At 44.7% G+C, this 15,140-nt stretch overlaps 1 long non-coding RNA gene across 1 annotated transcript; it reads right to left on the bottom strand.

Moving 5' to 3' along the window:
- Positions 1-13,464: 13,464 nt before the first annotated feature.
- On the bottom strand, positions 13,465-14,939 carry LOC309513717. The gene is made up of 3 exons (XR_014211525.1): positions 14,733-14,939; positions 13,792-13,990; positions 13,465-13,654 (listed from the first exon to the last, which is right to left on the bottom strand). It is a non-coding gene; the product is annotated as an uncharacterized lncRNA (long non-coding RNA).
- Between the last annotated feature and the right edge of the window lie 201 nt (positions 14,940-15,140).

The following is a 15,140-nucleotide window of genomic DNA, read 5'->3' as shown; positions in this document are numbered from 1 at the left end:
AGTTATCTACGACCCACTGGACTTTTTATGTGAAGATTTAAATAGCTACTAAAGAAAAAGCATGAGTTGGCTGCTTTTGTCAATTGTAAGTTTTAATTTAATGTTTGTACATGTTTAAGGTAGCCTAATTAATTGTACATTCATTTAATGATTACATGTTTAATGTTAGGCTGTTTAAACGTGAATAGGCTACATCTATAAGACTGTATAACTGTATAGACTATTGTGCACAAAGAGAATTGTAATTCTACAAAAAATAAATAGTAGCCACTTTTGTAGGCCAATTGTAAATAATAAAGAAAGAATAAATGTTGTGTTTGTGGTAGGCTATACAGCTTTGCGACAGTGGCATAATTACGGGGAGGCTACGACAGGCCATGGGCTGCACAGTTATGAAGCAATACAAACACACACACTGCGTTGGAAAGTCTCATCAAATGCATTTATCTATGAAAATAATTATTCTCTTCTCTCTTTTTTCAGCTTCATTTACCATCTGTTTGTTGGTTAGTGACCAATAGCAGTCATCCTGCATCTGTGATTTGCCATGTACATTCTGATTAGTATATCGTTGGGTGGTGCACAAATTACATCAAAGCCTAAGTTCCCTCAAGATGTTCCTATGGGGTTTTATAATGGGGGTTTTCAATTTATGAGTAAAATTAAATATGTGGTAAACATGAGTGAGTGCAGTTTAGTGCATGTCAAACAAAATGTCAAAGTATACTAAGTTTACCACAGGCTTTATTTCTTGAGAAAACCAGTGGCGAATTAGACTTCCGGGTTCTGATGTCATCCCTGCACCGCTCTTTAATAATTGATGAACAACCAGCACATTTTAAAAGAGGTGTAAAGTCCAGGTTCAGAAAGTAAAAGTCTTCCTCAGTATTTTGTTCCAATCACTTGGATTTGCTAATTAGCACAGTTTTTCAGCCAGGAGAGAGAACTAATGAGTGAAATCAGCTGACTGAGTTCATGGGTGGAATAAACATATGGCAGGACTTCTACTTTCTGACCCCTGGACTTTACACCTCTGCATTTTCATTTATAAAAAACACTACTGTATATGAAAATTACAATATTTTATTTTTATTTTTTTAAACAAGGGAATGTTTTGTACTTAGCCATGGTATTATATTCGTTCTTAAGTTACACTTTAAGCTGTACCTTATCGTTAATACGTGTTTCCCGAAACGTTCTTAGTTAAGTATAGCTTCAGTAAGTCATACGTTCGTGAAGTTGGTCTGGACCACTCTTAGCTTTACCTTATCACTGTTGACCGTCTATACGAATATAATTCTGAAGTTTTAATATGCACAGACGTGTTCAATTAGGCTAATACGGTGCAGACATCAAAAGACTAAAGCCCATGATCTGGCTAAAGGAACACAGTTAAAACGTATTTGTTGATGTAGTAGGCTATTAGTTTTTTAAAGCAACTTCTAACTGCTTTTCCCTGTGTTTTGCCAGGAACTGTCAGGAAGAACCTGTCTCTATCGAGGGGCTACATTGTTCCTGTTCCTTTTTAATCCCTTCTCCTGGAGTTATTTTATGTTTTATTAAAGCGTCTTAACTTTGAATCTTGTCTGTTCATTGTACTAGAGACAGTTACACACACAAAAATAAGAAGATAATTTTCTATGTCACTATAGCCTAACCTAGGCTACTGTTTTTTTATGTTGGATAGTCAAGTAGCCCCAGGGCTGTAGGCTACATTGAGGGGGACAAGTCTTATACGTAAATAATAATAACAATAATAAGTCAACAATTAGAAATGGTCAAATTGGAAATGCCCAAATTATTTTTTTCAAATGAATATGGCCATTTTGAGGAATGAAAGTTGCATGTGTTCAGTATTGAAGCTATTTTATTAATGAAAGTCGCGGGGCAGCGTTGACTAGATTCTGTGCTCCTGAATGTTGCAGCGTGATCTCTGAGTGCAAATTATGTGTGTGTGTGTGTGTGTGTGTGTGTGTGTGTGTGTGTGTGTGTGTGTGTGTCAATGAAAGCAGCATGGTGTCTAATGTAAAGGAGTAGCCCGAAAGGTTCGGCCTATAATTAAAGGGACTATAAAGCCCATGCAGAGCGGCCGGGATTTACAGCTTTTGCATCGTTCAAACATCGGCCGGAGATCATTTGCGATCAGATGCCGACGTCGGGGCGACATATTGCCGATTAGCATTAGCAAACGCTCTCTGACATCGGCCAGACGTACGTGTGCTATCTGGGATTTGTTTGTTATAATATATATTTATATTTATGTTATTTGTTTGTTATTATTCTATTGTTGCGGGCCAAAAGCTAAATGGAAAGGATGTATTACTTTATGTATTAAAGTTCAATAACATGGCTGAACCCCCACCCCCCATGTATTTTTGCATAATTTGTATGATTTTTGTGTTATGAAAAATATTCACTGTACAATAACTTCACTGTTACGCAGTGTCTTACAGTTAGGTTATATTTTTCATAATAAAAATCATAATTATGCATTAATTACTATCTTACGGTAGGGTAGTGTAGATTAACTTTGTTTACGGCTGACAGAAAATGGCGGTCGGTGCACTGTCCTGCTTATGACTGCATGCTTCAAGCCAAACTGTGTCGCACTCAACATGTCCTGCCGTACGCGTTTTTTTAGAAAAATCTATTCGTTTAGTCATTCCAAACAAAGTCTGATTTCAAAATAGCTCTCTACTTTTGATTATCGCCGTAAAATCGCCCATTTTGTGTTTAGTTTCGGTTTCGTTTCATTTCGCTGCATTCGTCTGCATCCATTTCGCCTGATAAATTAGCCTACAACGAAATAAAGTTGATATTGCAAACTAAACATTAACTGGACCCCAAAACCACATCACAATATTACACTAGTCTGACCTTGTAGCAGTCCAGGGGTGCGTTTCCCGAAAGCATCGTTAGCCAACTATGCTCGCAAGTTCCGTCGTTACTAACATAGTCCAGTCCCTCCAGAAAAACGCGATTATGCGATCGCATGATTCCATGCATAATCAGCCAAAGTCCGCATATTTATGCGGGGGACGCATTTTTTTAAATACGCCGCACTTTTGCCGCATAAATTGCAGATTTCCGCGTGCAAAATATGCGGGCTTACATGATTTCATAATCCCCGCATTTTCGTTGCAAAAAGTCACATATATATCTTAGCAGAAAGTTGACAAATGTTGGGTTTACTTCACACAAGCGCAGCCATTTCCCCTGTTGCCATGGGAACGTTATGAAGTGACGTAATTACGCGACATCATTGAAAAGCTGCAAACCCCGCGATAGGCATATTTCACAAAAATCCGGTCGTATCTTACACCGCAGGCCGTGCTTTGCAGATTTTCATGGAACAACTGGGGAGAAGTTAAATCATGTCAGACACAGAAGGCAAAAAGACGTGTCTGTGGTGTGAAGAAGTAAGTTAAGCAGATGTTGAAAATGGAGTGTTGATGCTGGTTCGGGAGTGATGCCCTGACAAAACATGTTTATATTGCACTTGATTGTTATCTGATTTGCACGTCATGCACTTTTATTTATTATTATCAAATGTTGGCAAATTAAAATTGTTTGTAGAAGTTGTTTTCTGTAACTTTCTTAAAAATGAGTGAACATGGAGCAGTTTTTCCGTGAGCGGGACTGGAAAACCCGGAGTGGATCAGGAGTGGAGTGATAGCAGAACGCTTAGAGTGGAGAGAGGAACATGCTTTTGCTCCACTCCAGGCTTTGATCGCATCCCCCTAAGCAGGGTGAATAGCCTACACCTCGTCTTTCCCATTCAAACTAAAATGAAGACATTTATTACACTATTAATGTAATTGGTGTTGGGCAATCACTTTTTTTTCTCTTTTTCATCAAACTGCAGTTTTTGCAAGTTCCCGCAATTTTTGCAAGTTCCCGCAATTTCATCGCATAAAATTGCATAAATATCCCGCATATTCCATCGCATTTTTTAAGAAATCTTGCCGCATAATCAAGGATTTTTGCCCGCAACAATCACAAAAAAACTCCGCGTTTTTCTGGAGGGACTGATAGTCCAACGATTTGGTGTTTTTCCCGAAACCATAGTTCAAACGAACATCGCAAACTTGTGTGGTTGGAACGACAGCTCTTGACCTGTGGTTAGAAGCAGTTCCTTGTTAGTTTGTTGTGTCGACGTCATTGATTTCGCAACAGCTGGGATGTGTGGTATTCCCCAGATAGCAATGAGTCGGCGGCCCACCGTCGGCGCTCCGGCGGCAGTAGAAGCGGCAGAATGGCGACATCGCAAACACGTTGGACGGCGCACCGCCGGCGGCAGCCGCTTTTTAAAAGCGGCAGCCGCCTTCCTACCGCCTTCGTTCCGCGGCCGGCCCGCGGGCCAACCGCCGTCCCGCCGCCGTTTTATTTAAGGCGGCCCTTCCGCGGCCCGCTGGAGGCAAGCGCTATTTTCGCGCGATCTGCCGCCGCTTATTCTGGCTATATATATATAATATTTAATATTTATAGCATGCAGTTTTCAAGAATAATGATTGCTCCAACCAGACAAATATCCATTTGGCATTTTTATTCCACATTTCAAAGTACATTAACTGTCATTTAAACAAGATGTGTCAGATCACTGAAACATAACAGAAAAATAAATAAATCAATATACTAACATGCAGGTTTCTTATTAAATTTTGGTAAAAAAAACAAACAAACAAAAAACAGCCTTACAAGCAAATTACAACTCTTACAATAATTGTTCATATAAAGAGGACAGCTCTAGGGTGAAAAAAATTACCTGTAAACATTATGACAAGTAAAGAGAATACTTGATACGAAATAATGTGCAGGATACCAAATAAATCAAAGTATGACATCACATTTACAAGCCATTTCTAACAATAGGTTAAGTGGTAGTAATTTATAGTAAAGCTCTGGAGTAGAATAGACCATTATAGCTGCAATGCTGACCATGTGGCACAAGGACTTACAAGCATTATTTGAAAAAAGAAAAAAAAGAAAGTAATTTCCACAGTTAGTGAGTATAGTGTGACACTTCTGACTTCTTTAGGGGTCTTGATGTTACTGACTGCAAGATAAAGAAAGGATTCCAGTTGTCAGTGATTCTGGGGTGTCAGTAGTCAGCCTAAGTGGTCGGCTGTGGGTCCCTCTCAGCTGTGCGGTGCCTTTTTCTGCCTTCACGGTCAGATGCTCCTTTCAGGTAACGCGAAACGTTAACCTAGACCGCTTCATCAGTGGCATCCTGGGTTGCCAGGTTCTTCCGGATGGCTAATTTAGAAAATACAGATCTGTCATTTCATTTGAATTGCATGAAGCCATACACATCTACTTAAATATAATTTAAAAAATATCCAACTTACTTTGTACAATGGTCTAAAGGAACATGTCTCTAAAACATGCTTTATCCCCCACACCGAGCTGAAAATCCAAAAAAGTGTTACAAATTACATTTCTCTGAAGCTTCTCATAAATAAATAAAAAATGTGAAAGGCTAAGGATTCAGACTGTAATATATGCAGTACACAATCTTAAATTTTACTTTTTAGATTACTCTATGGCGTTATAATCAGCAAACTTACAAATTGTTCTTGGAGCTTTTTAATCCTGCTTCAAACTGTTGTCAAGACACGGCAAATCTTCCTGGGTGTGTAGGGGGAGTAACAGATCCCCTGACAGGGATAACTCCAACAGACACAACATCGCCAAACTCTGCAAGACGTCACAGCATAAGGGTCTGATCTGCACCTATAGGGTTTCCCAGAATAAAATAGTCAGTCCTGGTCCCTCAACTACTAAACTATGACATTTATATCTAGGTCTACTACATGTACAGGTAGCCCCAGTGGGAATTAAACCAACAACCAGAGGTGCTGTTTGTAAGTTGTACCTGATTGCCCAGTGCAAGCAAACGTATTCAACATTGTTTGTTGAACTTGCTTCACCTGCTCTTGAAGTAAGCCGCTGTCATCCGAAGCTACAAAATGAAAGGCATATGGTAATTTTGGACTTACATCACACACAAAAAAGTACAATTTAAGAAACAGTGCAAGTTCTCACCTGCTCGTGCATTGCTTTCCCTCAGGGCTTGGTTCTACATTTAAAAAATAAAATAAAACAAACAACTAAAGGCACTATTTGCAATACTGTTAAAACACTGGACATTAAGACATAGGGTTAGAATATACCTTCACAGCTGAAAACTTCATGCTTGACACGAGATGCCGTTGGAGTACAAGGGCCAACAATAGAGCAATGACTTTCTCCCTCCTATTGATAATCATTGACATGTAAAAATATGTTTGAAGTTATTGCATACATTTAATGAATTAGACTTAAATGTAACACTTAGTAAAGCGCAACGTATTACATACCTCCAGAGTTTTCACCCATATGCTGCCAGGGTAAATTTGCTGCCGGGGGTGTAAAGCTTAGTACTTGATGAGCTGGGGGAGCAAACATAACAGCTTTCATTTCAATGCAGAGTATTGCTAGCCTGGTAATACCAAACTCTGCTACTTCGCTTTGCTTCGTAGACAGAGTCTGGCATGGCATAATTGAAAAGTGTTTTCTTTCTTGCGGGGGGGGGGGGGGGGGGGGGTTGTCTGAAGTTTAAAATCATTGGTTACCCGTAAGCCAATCACATAACGTTTGGTTATGGCGTGTGTTATGCGCATGCTCAGCCGCATCTAACTTCCACTGTAAACACATGTATGATGCGAAAACAAAACCATCGAGCGAAATACCGGAGTGAACATGGCTGTGAACGACTTTTGCAGATTTCTTAAGTAAATCTACGCATCCACAGTACAATCAGCGTCTACGTCACGGCTCTCAGCCCGCCCTCTGTTCGTTGATTGGCCGGCTGTTTTCAGGCCGGAGGAAAACGGAAAGCTCTGACGCTGTCTCAGACTGAGTACAGAAGCGAAATGAAATTGAGCGGAAGTACGAAGTCTGACGTAGTCAGGCTAGAGTATTGCATATTCAGTAATGAAACAATAATTGAACTTTGCAAAGCTAATGGAATGTACAACACACCTCAACACCTTTCATCCAGAAACTGCTGCAGCGAATCCCATCAAGTGTCCTAGTGAAAAACAGATTATGATTAAAGGATTCATCATCTTAAAGTCAGCATGAAATCAAATTTTACAATTTGTATTTTTATATGTAATATTGTAGTGTTTATGTAAATGATTCGTCTCTGCACTTCATTTTTTTTTTTTTATTCATGTACCCTTATAATCTTTAATCAAATACGTTACCCTTCCCTCCCCCCTCGAAACGACTTCTCTTCCGGTCATGTGCAATGGCGTGAGGGCGTAGCAACTCCCCTCAAACCATTAGTCTGCTATGAGCAGAGATGGAGATGAGGAGCGCTAGAGTAAAACGTACTCGGTTACTAACGTAACCTCGGTTCTCTCTAGAGAGGAAACGAGTACTGCGTAAATCTTACGCTAGGGGAAAATCTCTTTTCCGCGAGATACTGAAGCCAAAAAATTATCCTTAATTTTGAAATAATGTAAAACGCGTTGCGGCAGCATGCAGACACAGGCGAGACGGCTTGTGCGCCTATTGGCTGCCCTGCGGCAACTGCAGCAGCCTATCGATAAGGCCCACTCGTGACGTCAGCTCCAATGGGGGCGCTTCGCGCCCAATACGTCACGTCCCGCCAGAATGGGCGTGGTCTAGGGCTATAAACATAGCTTCGAGAGGCTAGCTCACTGGTTTTTCATCGCCGAAGCGAACCAGAGCGTGTGCAGGCACGGCAAGATACGCAGTACTCGTTTCCTCTCTAGAGAGAACCGAGGTTACGTTAGTAACCGAGTACGTTCTCTTACGAGAGGTACTCTCGTACTGCGTAAATCTTACGCTAGGGGAAACAGTGTAAAACGCCGTGCATGCTAAGATCCAGCACCAAAGTCCCAAGGGCAAGTGCCCGGGCTCATATAGTACATGATCATAATGGACTCACAGAGAGCCCAGGAAAGAGTGGCTAGAATAGCATCATTCCTGTAATAATATAACATCTTATAAGGAGCAGTTATACTGATGATGTGTCGTACAGTCAGGGCGACCCCCGGCCTGGACTGACGAATATAGTGGGTCTTACACACTGCCCATAGAGCTGCGCGATCCAACAGCGAGCATTTGCTCAAGCAGTTTCAGTATTCTGGCCCGAACACATCAGGGCAGACAGTACCGATTTTAGACCGAAAGCAGCTTAGCCTGCAAGGCGGGAACCTCTAGGTTATAAAACCTTATAAATGTAGACGGGGAGGCCCAGCCTGCCGCCATACAGATATCTTGCAAGGCAATCCCACTAGACCAAGCCCACGACGAGGCCACGCCTCTCGTGGAGTGTGCTCTGACTCCAAATGGGCACTGTAAGCCCTTAGAGGTATAAGCCAGCGCTATAGCATCAACTATCCAACTGGATAGGCTCTGTTTCGACACGGCAAGTCCCTTAGAACGTCCGTAGAGTGAAAACAAAGAGCTGCTCTGTCTGTCTGAAAACAGACGTGCGAGACACATAAGCTCTTAATGCTCTGACTGGGCAAAGGAAGCTTGCGTCTCCTTCCTCGTCAGAGACCGGTAAGGCTGACAGGGAATGACCTGCGCCCTAAACGGTGTGTTGAGGGATTTTGGAACATAACCGTGCTTAGGTTTGAGTATAACTCTTGAGTCATTAGGCCCAAACTCCATACACGTCGCGCTTACTGAGAGCGCGTGTAAGTCCCCTGTGCGCTTCACTGAAGCGAGAGCCAGAAGAAACACTGTCTTGAAAGACAGGTGTTTAAGATCAATCGTCTGTAAAGGCTCGAATGGGTCACCTTTCATGGCTTCCAGCACTGTAGAAAGGTTCCATACAGGGACTGAGGGAGGCCTGGGAGGATTCAGTCTCTTAGCTCCTCTAAGGAAGACGATGACTAAATCGTTCCTTCCTACTGACTGACCCAGCGTTGTTTTTGATAACGCTGCTATGGCCGCCACATACACTTTGAGCGTGGAAGGGGTCCTGCCCTTGTCCAACAGCTCTTGTAGGAAGGAGAGAACCTCCGTCACCCCACAGTCTAGGGGCGACACGCCACGAGCTGTGCATCAGCTGGAGAACACTGACCATTTCGAGGAATAGAGACGTCGCATAGACGGAGCTCTAGCCTGTGTGATCGTGTTTAACACTCCGCTTGGGGAGGTCAGCGGGTACCCGTTGATGGCCCAAACATGAAGGGACCACAGCTCTGGGCGCGGATGCCAAAACGAGCCCTTGGCCTGAGAGAGGAGGTCCCTCCTCACTGGCACTGGCCATGGGGCAGTGCTTGCTAGCTGCATCAGAACTGGGAACCAGGGTTGGTTTTTCCAGAACGGCGCTACGAGTAGCACTGAGCATCCTTCTCTGATCCGTTCTATCACCTGAGGCGGGAGAAAGACGGGAGGAAAGGCATAGAGCGGGCGGCGGGGCCATACGTGAGCCAGCGCGTCCCTGCTCTTGGAGAAAAATTCCAGACAGTGAGCGTTTTCTTGAGACGCGAACAGGTCTACTTCCGCTCTGCCGAATTTCTTCCACAGCAGCTGGACTGTCTGTGGGTGTAGAGGCCATTCGCCTGTCGGAACATTGTTTCTGGACAGTCTGTCCGGTCCTACGTTCAGGAGCCCTGGCATATGCGCTGCTCTCGGCGAGAGCAGGTTGCGCTGAGCCCACACCAGGAGCGTTCTGTCACCCTCTGCAGGTTTCGGGACCTGAGGCCGCCCTGGCGATTTATGTAGGACACCACTGACATGTTGTCCGAGCGGACCAGGACGTGGTGTCCTAGTATTTAGGGACAAAAACGCGTCAGTGCGTTGTCTACTGCCAACATTTCGAGGCAGTTTATGTGTAGAAGCTTCTCCCGTTCTGACCATTGGCCGAAGAACGGTCTGCCCTTGAGCAGTGCTCCCCATCCCAAGGTGGAGGCGTCCGTAGACACTACCTTCACACTCGAGGAAGTCCCCAGGCTAACACCTGATTGGTACAAGTCGTTTGCTTTCCCAGGTTTCAGAGCTGCGATGCATTTCTGATTGACCTTGAGACGAAGCAGACCGGAAGCCCACGCTCGGCGCGGTACTTGCGCTTTCAGCCAGAACTGTAGCGGGCGCATGCGAAGCAAGCCCAACTGAAGTACTGATGATGCTGAGGCCATGAGACCTAGCATCCTCTGAAATTTCTTGAGCGGGACAGATGCGCCGCAGCGGAAAGAGCTCGCTGCGCGCTGAATGTCTAGTACGCGCTCTGGTGACAGTCGCGCTATCATAGACAGCGAGTCCAGTTCTGTGCCCAGAAAAGATATTATCTGTCTGGGAGACAGAGAACTCTTCGCCCAATTGACCCAGATTCTCGAGGTGATCGAGCAAAATGGTCCTGTGCTCTATGAGCACCGAGTGAGATTGAGCTAGAATCAGCCAATCGTCCAAGTAGTTCAATACTCGCATGCCCTGTAGTCTGAGGGGTGCGAGCGGCTAGAGACAAGCCGAACGGTAGGACTGAGCACTGATATGCCTGGCCCTCGAAGGCGAATCTCAAACGTCGCCTGTGACGTGACGCTATTTGTATTTGAAAATATGCGTCTTTCAGATCTATTGACACAAACCAATCTCCTCGGCGAATGTGCGTGAGGGTTTTTCTGGTCGTGAGCATTCCGAACTGTTGCTTCGCAAGCACTCTGTTCAGTTGCCTTAGATCTAGTATGGGTCTGAGACCCCCGTCTTTTTTCAGTACCAGGAAGTATCTGCTGTATAGCCCTCCTTCACTCTGAGCTTGAGATAAAGGCTCTATGGCCCCTTTGCTCAACAGTTTCAAAATTTCGGCTCGAAGTAGGTGGTGCTACTTCTGTTTTTACCGTAGCTTCGACGCGCGTCACATAGCGGCGAGGGCGTCGGCGAAACTGTAGCGAATAGCCTCTTTCTATAATGTCTAGCACCCACTTCAAAACCCCCGGGTAGCCTTGCCCATGCATCTGCACGAATGGCTAGGGGCTGAATGCGGAGCGCGCTCTGGTCGCTCAGCGACAGAGGGGCTTCGGTGTGCTGTAACATAAGCGTCGCGCTTCGAGGCAGGGGGCGCGCTGATAACAGCGGGCAGATTGCCCGCGCTCGACTCCTTTGCGGTGGTCAACCGAGAGGGGAGGGCTGGGCGAGTCCCGTAGGACCTGTCATGTCTATGTGTGAATGTGGGCGCGGGATAGCGGGCACATTTACAACACTGAGAGCATTGTCAGCCTGAGCAGAGCGAATGCACGTTGGTTTTGTTTTTACAGAAACCTTGAGATATGCGGAACGTAGTGTTTGTGGGCACTGGGCAGTGGGCACATTTACCACGTTTAATGCGCAATCGACCTGGGTCGATTTCATGTGCGCGAGCCCTGTGTGACGGGCTGTGTTTGTGTGTAGGAATTTCGTCTACATTCGTAACACCATCGGCCGTGGCACCAGAAAATACACTCTTATGGGATTTATCTGGGTAGCCGTAAAAGCGGCGTTTGTGTGCAGGCAAGCGGGCTATTTCGCCGACTTGTTTACTGCAGAATACACTGGAACAGTCGCATTTACTGGAACTGAACGAGCGAGAAGTTGCCATAGAAACAGAAAGCGTCAACATGCTGGCGTTTGTTTGCAGGCGTGCGTGTATTACAGCAGGCTTGTTCACTGCAATATTGACATTTCCAGTCATCTGAACTTCAGAGGCGGAAACCATAGAAACAGAGTTTGGGTGCAGGCGAACGGGTTGTACCACGCGCTCGTTGGCTGCAAAATACACATCTGCAGTCGCCTTTTCAGGGAACTGCCAGAGCGAGAATTGACGGCAAAAAGTGTGTTTTGCCGGTAGACCCGGGATTCGATCGCGGGTCTCTCGCGTGAAAATCTGACGATCTACCACTGGACCACAGAGGAAGACACATAGACATTCAGTAGCGCGAGTATTATCAAAGAGCGTCAACATGCTGGCGTTTGTTTGCAGGCGTGCGTGCAAAACAACAGGCTCGCTCACTGCAATATTGACATTTCCAGTCACCTGAACTTAAGAGGGGAATGAGAAATGTGTCAGGAGTGGAGGTCGGCCCGGCCGCAGCGGGGCTAAAAACACCCTTTTCTCCTTTCGCCAGTGACGCACGGGAACCATAGAAACGGTGTTTGGGTGCAGGCGAGCGGGTTGTACAGCGCGCTCGTTGGCTGCAAAATGCACATCTGCAGTCGCCTTTCAGGGAACTGACAGAGCGAAGCATTGGCTGCATAATATATCTGCCGTTAGACCGGGATTCGAACCCCGGTCCCTCGTGCGAAAAACCTAAGATTCCGCCACTGAGCCACAGGGGGGGAACACAAAGGTGTATAGATGCATGAGCATATAAGAGAGCGTCAACATGTTTTCTTCGGCGTTTGCTTGCAAGCGTGCGTGTTACAACAGGCTCGTTTGCTGCAATATTGATATTTCCAGTCGCCTAATCAGGGAACTGAGTTGTCTTTTCGCCGGTGAGTGACGCGTGAATGGGGCGCAAGGGCAGGGTAGCTTTCTTGTAACGTAAAGAAAAACTAACCCCGATCGTCCGCTTCCAGCCTCCCTTGTGAACGGCGCAGTTTGCGCGGCTCGAACAGAGGGAGAGAGAAAGCTAGCCCCGTGACCGTCCGCTCCTGACATCCCCTGTGAACGGCGCGGTTTGCGCGGCTCGAACAGAGGGAGAGCAGGTATCATCCCCCAAGCAGGCAAGGCAAGCGGGCGCACCGGCGAGCTTTGCGGGTTGGGGGGGGCGGAGGAGCAGTCTCGGAGAAGGATGCCAGGTGAGTCCTCAGAGTCACCAGGCAGTAACTGGCTCGCAGTGAGGGCGGTCGCCGTCAGCGAGCGCGAGCGCGAGAGCTGCGTGATCCTCAGGAAAGGGGCGTCTTGAAAAAGACGCTCGGCTCTTTTAGTGCAATGAGAGTGTGTGTCGCGGCGGCGAGCACACACACATACACAAAACACAGTAGCAGAGAAAGGATATAACGCCGGATAGCGCAGCAGGAAGGCGACTGAAGGCGGCGCGGCCAGCGGCTTCAGAGTGTCGACTCGTCCCGCTGAAAGGCTTTTTCAGACGGCGCGGCTTCTCTCCGGATCCAGCGATGCGAGAGCTTCGCTGAAGAGATGAAAAATCAGTGAGCTAGCCTCTCGAAGCTATGTTTATAGCCCTAGACCACGCCCATTCTGGCGGGACGTGACGTATTGGGCGCGAAGCGCCCCCATTGGAGCTGACGTCACGAGTGGGCCTTATCGATAGGCTGCTGCAGTTGCCGCAGGGCAGCCAATAGGCGCACAAGCCGTCTCGCCTGTGTCTGCATGCTGCTGCAACGCGTTTTACATTATTTCAAAATTAAGGATAATTTTTTGGCTTCAGTATCTCGCGGAAAAGAGATTTTCCCCTAGCGTAAGATTTACGCAGTACGAGAGTACCTCTCGTAAGAGAACCCTGCTCCTCTATTCAATATTCCCTTTCACTTGGAAATACGTCACAACACTGGAGAAAAGTCGTTTGTAACTTCCAGTTCATGCCAACTTTAAATAGAAGCAATAGTTTCCAAGACAAAAAAACTTCACAAATAACATCACTTACTTGTACTCAAACTCTTGGCGGATTCTGGATTACTGGGGAGAAACCTGGTTCTAAGAAAGAGGAAACAGAAATTTGATGATAATAATAATAATAATGAATGAAAGATTCCGTTATCCACAATAAACAGACAAATAAATTACACAGATGAAATAAAGGAAAATCAAATGTACAAGTCAGACCCATTTACCTGCTCCCTTCATGAACTTAAAATGATGTTTCTCCCAGGTGCTGTGTGGAGGTGTGCAGCGGATGGCTAAACTGTTCCTTTGTCTTTTTTGCGGAGGTTAAATGGGGGCCAATGGCACATGCCCTTCGTTGAGCCACTCTTGCGGAACCACTGCAAATGGCAGATCCTCCTTGTTGATAAACTGAACAATGTGAAGCATCTAAAATAGAAGACACATTAGCATAAAGTATACTTTTTGATAAAAAAATTTCAGGCAAAATCAACAACATTAAAATGCTCACCCCTTCGAAAAAGCAGTAATTTTCACAAGTGGATCAACAGAAAACCATATTCAGACAAACAAAATCATATAAACAACCTACATCGTTATTTTTGTAAGAAAACACCAAAAGTTAAACTAAGTCTTTCTAGATGTAAAGTTTGGCTACCTACTGTAGCTAGATACATTTAACATGTAACGTTAGAACATGCTTGAACTCAGTGTGTAAAAAAGGTGAAACAGCATGTGGTAGCGAACACTGTAATCTAGACTAGCAGCATAATTATGTTTAGTTAGAAAACAACACAAGTTATACTGATCAGTCTTTCTTGTCGTGAAGATTTTGCTAACGTTACCATTACCACGCAGGCGGCAGAATAATTGTCCGTAGTTCAGGAACTGTAACGTTAGTTAATTCGACTGACCAATACTATCTTAAACCACATGTACTCACACTTGTATAAACATACATAACAGTTAAACATACTTAGAAGAAGAAAAAAACTCAACGCCAGGAAGAAACCAAGTAACGTTAGCCTAGCTATGGCGGAAACTTTGCAAACAAGGCTAACTTACTTTAGCTTGACTAGTTAGGCAAGAACAGATTTTAAGAAGAACTAAAAACAATGTCAAAAATGAACATAGTAATATTGCGTTACACAAAAAGGAAAAATGTACTTACTTAAAAGATCGTATCTTCCCTCTCTCCAAATACTGAAACCGTGTGACGAGACGAGTAAATCTGCTTCAGTTTTTTAGGTGCTGCCCCTCTCGACCGGTGGAGGTACTTCTCTGTTTGTGCTTTAACACTTTCTTAAACATTTGTACAGGTCGCAAAACTCGCAATTGCAGACTGCAAAGTAATCCCTTATACATGTAAAAGGTAAAAAAAAAAAAAAATTGAGCTTGTAAAACAATGAAAGACATAACCACAATTTCCCGGAGTGACAGAGAGACAAAATATTTATAAATATTTCACTTTATCCTTCAGGTCAAAACAGGGATTTTCATGTTTCTCATAGACATTACCATGGTTGCAAATTAATAATAAAATATAAAGCAAACCCAAGATTTTGGCCAAGTTGCAGAT

This window comes from Leuciscus leuciscus (genome assembly GCF_965113295.1).
Source record: "Leuciscus leuciscus genome assembly, chromosome: 1".
NCBI lineage: Eukaryota > Metazoa > Chordata > Actinopteri > Cypriniformes > Leuciscidae > Leuciscus > Leuciscus leuciscus.
This window is presented reverse-complemented; position numbering and strand designations above follow the sequence as displayed.